The sequence below is a fragment of the Aulonocara sp. 'chitande type north' Nkhata Bay genome, linkage group LG12, assembly GCF_057382095.1.
Source record: "Aulonocara sp. 'chitande type north' Nkhata Bay isolate Kocher_YH1m ecotype deep benthic linkage group LG12, A_spYH_male_GT1.1, whole genome shotgun sequence".
NCBI lineage: Eukaryota > Metazoa > Chordata > Actinopteri > Cichliformes > Cichlidae > Aulonocara > Aulonocara sp. 'chitande type north' Nkhata Bay.
In genome coordinates, this window is record NC_141355.1 from 1,412,350 (window position 1) to 1,418,188 (window position 5,839).

At 43.4% G+C, this 5,839-nt stretch overlaps 1 long non-coding RNA gene across 1 annotated transcript; it reads left to right on the top strand.

Annotated features, from left to right (window-relative positions):
- Positions 1–1,415: 1,415 nt before the first annotated feature.
- Positions 1,416–3,628, top strand: LOC147316619 (uncharacterized). Its single transcript, XR_015131639.1, has 3 exons — positions 1,416–1,535; positions 2,604–2,660; positions 2,762–3,628. It is a non-coding gene; the product is annotated as an uncharacterized LOC147316619 (long non-coding RNA).
- The last annotated feature ends 2,211 nt before the right edge of the window (positions 3,629–5,839 follow it).

The window sequence follows — 5,839 nt, forward strand, 5'->3', positions numbered from 1 at the left end:
CATTTAGTTTTGTGTCTTTTTAATATTTTTAATAGAAAACATACAACCTTTAGTATAGTGTAAACACAGGAAAGTACATGTGATGCGTGTAATAGTTCCAGGTTTATTCAGCACTGAAATATAAACCGATACATTCTCTATATTTTTTTTAATGTTCTTCATGTGTTACAGTTTGTATTTTGTGCAAATATATGATGATGCATGTGTTCACTTTAAAAGGTTGGTTAAAGTCCTTTGATATTCAGCAGTGACACAGTACAGGCAGCCTTACTGTAACTGTCTGCAGGCAGAACCAGGACAGGCTGAATACACTTTTGTATCAGAGATGTTGTGGAAAGATAAAACGTCTTTTTTTCTGCTGCTATCAAAGCTAAAAATATTATATATGTAAATGTGATTGCTGACATTCTTATTTCATTTTTTTAAAACATTTTGTAGTCAGCGCCATGTTCAGACTGTTTAGGCCTTTCTGACTTGAACAAGCCTGCTTTTATTTTTAAAATACCTTCTTTCAAAGCACGTTTTCTCCTCAAGATGTTTTTTAATGTATAAAAGATAGAAGCAGGATGTTCTACAAAAGAAAATCCAAGAGAGCACCTGCATTTGATTTTTCAGCCTGCCATTTTCCTCATTAGCCGTATATTCAATTAGGCTACACATCCCCTGCATTGTACGGCTGAGGAGTGGGTCAAACACTCAAGACACTTGAAGAGCTTCAATGCGTATGCCTGGCTTCATGTTAGATACCAGAAAACTGACTGAAGATTATCATCAAACACTTGTGACTAATCTTGGACTAAATCAGTGACAATGACTTTCTGATTAAATATTCCTCATCCTATATTCTGCTGAGCTCAACAACTTCTCCATTTTATATAAGCTATATCTGCCAAACCAAGAACTCGAGGGTCTGCATGTGCACTTGATCATTGTCCTCAAGATATTAAAAATTGAAGTGGCAAAAGAAGAAACACTGAGATGAGAAGATCCTGCCAGGGATTAAAATGAATCTTCATTAGCAGCTAAAAGCTGAAAATCAGCAACTAAATCAAAAGAATGCACTCTGATGAAAGCTGGAAAATTACTGTGGATCAAAACAAATGGAGTCGCATTGACAGACAATAACCTTAATCCGTCCCTGCACAAGAGAAACAGACTATCGTTACAGCAACAAATCAAAGCTGGAGCTGGAGATGCAACTCCCTCAAAATGCTACCGTATCAATGACATACAGTCATGTGGAAAAGAAAATACAGTCTTTAGTTCTACGGTTTATAGAGCTCATCAAATCAACTGTGTTTTTATTTCACAACATCTAAGCCAAAATAGACATGCATTACACCAACTATTTCCATACAAATTAAGAAGACAAATAGCTGCCAGGTGTGTCTAATCAAATGTACCTAACTGATCATCACCGACTGTGACCAACTCTGTAAAAGCAAACATTGTTGGTCTGGAGCATTACATGTGTGTGTCAGACACATTTCCAAGGAAGAAACACACGTGAGAACCAAAGGTTTCCAGTCATCAAGGTCAGAACATTTCCAAACATCTTGTACCTCATCATTCTAGAGAAAAATAGATTATTAACAAGAAGAAAACATTCAAGATTGCTGTAAATCCTCCCAGTACTGCAAGTCCCAGCAAATCCACCTAAGGCCTGATTGTCCAACGATCAAGAAACTGCAGAAAATTCTAGAACTACATTTAAGAGTCTGCAGGCCTCAGTTAGCATGCTAGATGTTAAAGTTTGCAACTTGTCTGTACAGAAGGGCTGAAATGAGAAAGGCTTCATTGTAAGAACGGAACGAATGGGTCTCATTGGCGAACTGCACACACACAAACCTGTCTGTGAATTCTGAATGACTTCTGTCATTGCTGTCATCACTTACAGTATTATTTCTTGGCTCCATCCCACTGATGCTGGAAAATCTGGATGTTTTCATTGTAGTGAGTCTCTCACATGGGGCTGACAGATTAGGCTACATGAGCCCGAGTCCCAGTCATATATAATAGGGCATGTGCTTTCTCCTCTTCCCTTTTCCTTGCTGATAATTATGTCGTCAGCAAAGTGGACGATGGAGGTGTTGCTGTGGGAGGAGACAGAAGAGTAGGTGAAGAGTCTGTACAGGAGTGGACTGAACATGTAGTCTTGTGCCTTGACTGCCTGAGGTCTATCTGTCAGGAAGTTCAGGACCGGCAGAGCGAGGGTGCTAGTCCAAGAGCTTTTTTCCAATTCTATTCAATTCAGCTTTATTTATACAGCACCAAATCACAACAACAGTCGCCTCAAGGTGCTTTATATTGTACAGTAGATCGTACAATAATAGATACAGAGAAAAACCCAACAATCATATGACCCCCTATGAGCAAGCACTTTGGTGACAGTGGGAAGGAAAAACTCCCTTTTAACAGGAAGAAACCTCCAGCAGAACCAGGCTCAGGGAGGGGCGGGGCCATCTGCTGCGACTGGTTGGGGTGAGAGAAGGAAGACAGTCAGTTGTCATCCCAATGTGCCTGGGTTGACGGTGTTTTACTGTGCCACTGAAGCCCTTGTATTTATAGTCACAGTTGGTTTGTTTTCTCTTTATGACTTTCAGATTTTGAAGGCCTGCAGTGAAAAAGCAACTGGGAGTCTGGTGGCAGGGTCCCCTCTGGTAAACGACTGGTTCTTATATAGTGCTTTTCTACTCATCTTATACAAAATGCCTCACTCAGGTTTTCATACCAGTTCATACAAGCACTTTTTTCTACTAAGGTGCTTTCTATCAAACATCCACACACAAGCAGACCCTGATCGGAGCCCAAGTAATCTCTGGCTTGAAGAATGAAGCAGCAAGGGATTGAACCACCAACCTCCTCAGCTACAGCCTACACGACAGAAAAACACGACAGACCCACTGTGATCATCTTTATTTGGTACGGTTGCTGGACACACAGAGCTGCAGCTCTCCCGCTGCCAGCTCAACCTAACACACAACAACATTCGCCAAAAACTCTAAACTTTTAAGCCGGCGAGGCGTGATTGCAGGTGTCGCTCAGGTGGGTCAATCGCACCTGCATCATCACCGCAAACCACGCCCCGCCACAACCGCCCATCACCGGACTGTGGCCGGGGAACCACCCGGCCGAACCTACTCCCCCTCCCCCAGGAGCGGGAACCGACCCCAGCCCCTGGGCCAGCAGCAGGGAGGTACTATCTGTTCTGGTGGCCGCCCACGCATCTAGTGGTGCCGGTGATGAGGTGGGTCCGGGAGTCGCCCGCGTATCCAGTGGCAGCCCCACCCATGTGGCAAGCAGCGGCGCAGCCGGTGTGGCATCCAGCATGCCGGACGCCGGCCTCTGGTGGAGGTGAGGCCGCTCTGCTCAGCACATCGACCTCGGGCTTTGGTGGCGTGGACTCCCCTAGCACGGCTGGAGCGGCTCCCTGAAAGTCCATGTTAATGATCCGATTTAAACTCCCATCTTAGCAACGCAGAACCTGAAATATCTCTGCTTACATTTACATGTCAGAAGCTCCTGAATCTTTGAATGTTTCAGTCTCTAAATTTCCAAAATCACGGTCACTTGATGGGATCTCAGACTTGAATCACACTGTAAATTCTGTTTGTGGTTTGGCCTCAGTGACGAGCAGATGCAAATAAAAGAAACGCTGTGAGACTGAATATTGCATTGTTTCAAAAAAAGACAACATGTCTGCGACAGACACTCAAGCAAAGCAGGGCTAATTTGTGCAACCTTCATGTGTTCACTTGACAGAATAAAGCCAAGCTCATGTGGAGATGCACTTATTTGCAACATTATATTGGTGAAATGAACCTTTATTAAAGAGCAATATTCTCCATATACCACCTGCTAGTCTCATAATGAGAGAGGATTTAAATGAGGGAGAGGCGCGCCTTTCTTCAGCGGCTGCCTGTTTCTTTTCATCACTGAGTGCTTTATAAAATACAAAGAAGAAGCAGGGAGAGCGAGAAAAAAGACAATAACATAGCGCACAAAGAAACCATTTTTCATTGCCAAGTTTAACAAGGTTTTTAGAAGTAATAACTACATTAAGAAAAAGAGTTGTCCTCTTTTATTCTGAGAAGAAAAAAATAAAGACACAACCAGCCAAAGAATATTTGACAGTGAGATCATCACATACACCACACACCTGCCTCACTGCAGCTTAAACTTCTTGAATTTCTGATTAAGTTATGAGTGACATTAATTTGCAAACCTCTGCACTGGATGAAACATAATAACTGCACAAACACGAGTGACTGATTAATGTCCCTGACATGTTAATGACTTAAACTCCTTCATTTGCTCACTTTAGGAGCTGCCAGAGCGGAGCGTCTGCCATCATCAGCATTAGCCCTGTGCATGTCTGTGGACATGCCTCCCCTTTGCTCCTCTTTAGTAGAAGAGTTTCTGTGCTGGTGCTCATTGTTACCTCAGGCCACAATCTGGGACGTCAGTCTCAAATTCAAATTCAAATTCAAATTCAAATTTTATTTGTCACGTACACAGTCATACACAGTACGATATGTAGTGAAATGCTTGGACAACTGCTCGTGACCTAAAGAAAACAAAAGGAAAAGGCTATGAATAAGATAGGAAATAAATATGAAAAATTAAAAAGGGTAAATTTAACTAGGAAGGAATAAAATATAAATTAAGGTTAAAAATGAAATAACTGTACAACACAAATTAGAATGAAGGGTAAATTTAACTGGGAAGAATAAGATAAAATATATAAATTAAAGTTGAAAATAAAATAACTGTACAACAAAATACACAATATAGAACTATATAAGAATGTATGAAGAAATCTAAATATAAATAAATATATACACAATAACAGCAGCTGTACAAGTATTAACCGGAAATGAAGAATATAGTGACCAGTGTTGTGCAAAACCAAAGTCCAGAAAGTCCAGTGTGTGTGTAAGAACCATATGTGTGGGTCAGTACTGTGTGGTGGTGTGATTGAGAGACCGTATCGCCTGCGGGAAGAAGCTCCTCCTCAGTCTCTCTGTGTTGGTCTTCAGGGAGCGGAATCGCTTTCCTGACCTCAACAGAGAGAACAGTCTGTTGTTGGGATGGCTGAGGTCCTTCACCATCTTCCTGGCCTTGGTCCAGCACCGCCTGCTGTAGATTGAGTGCAGGTCAGGGAGCTCAGAGCGGATGGTGCGCTCAGCTGACCGCACAACCCTCTGTAGAGCTCGTCTGTCCTGCATGGTGCTGTTCCCGAACCAGGTTAAGATGTTTCCCGCCAGGATGCTCTCTATGGTGCACGAGTAAAAGTTCCTGAGCACCTTGGAGGGCAGTTGGAAGTCTCTCAAGCGTCTGAGGTGGTAGAGACGCTGTCGGGCCTTTTTCACCACGGTGTTGATGTGACAGGACCATGACAGGTCCTGCGTGATGTGAACTCCGAGGTATTTGAAGCTGTCCACTCTCTCCACTGGGCACTCGTTGATGACGGGGGTCTGGTAGTTCCTCTCCTGCTTAGTGCTGAAGTCCACTATCAGCTCCTTTGTCTTACTGACGTTTAGAAGGAGGTTGTTCCTCTGGCACCAGTTCTCCAGATTCCTAATCTCCTTCAGGTAGGCCGTCTCGTTGTTATCAGAGATCAGGCCCACCACGACGGTGTCGTCAGCAAACTTGATGATGGTGGTGGAGCTGGTAGTGGCCACACAGTCATATGTGTACAAAGAGTACAGCAGGGGGCTCAGAACACACCCCTGGGGGGCTCCAGTGCTGAGAGTGGTGGAGGCTGAGACATGTCCGCCCATCCTTACTGCCTGTGGTCTGCCAGTTAGGAAGTTGGAGATCCACTGACACATAGATG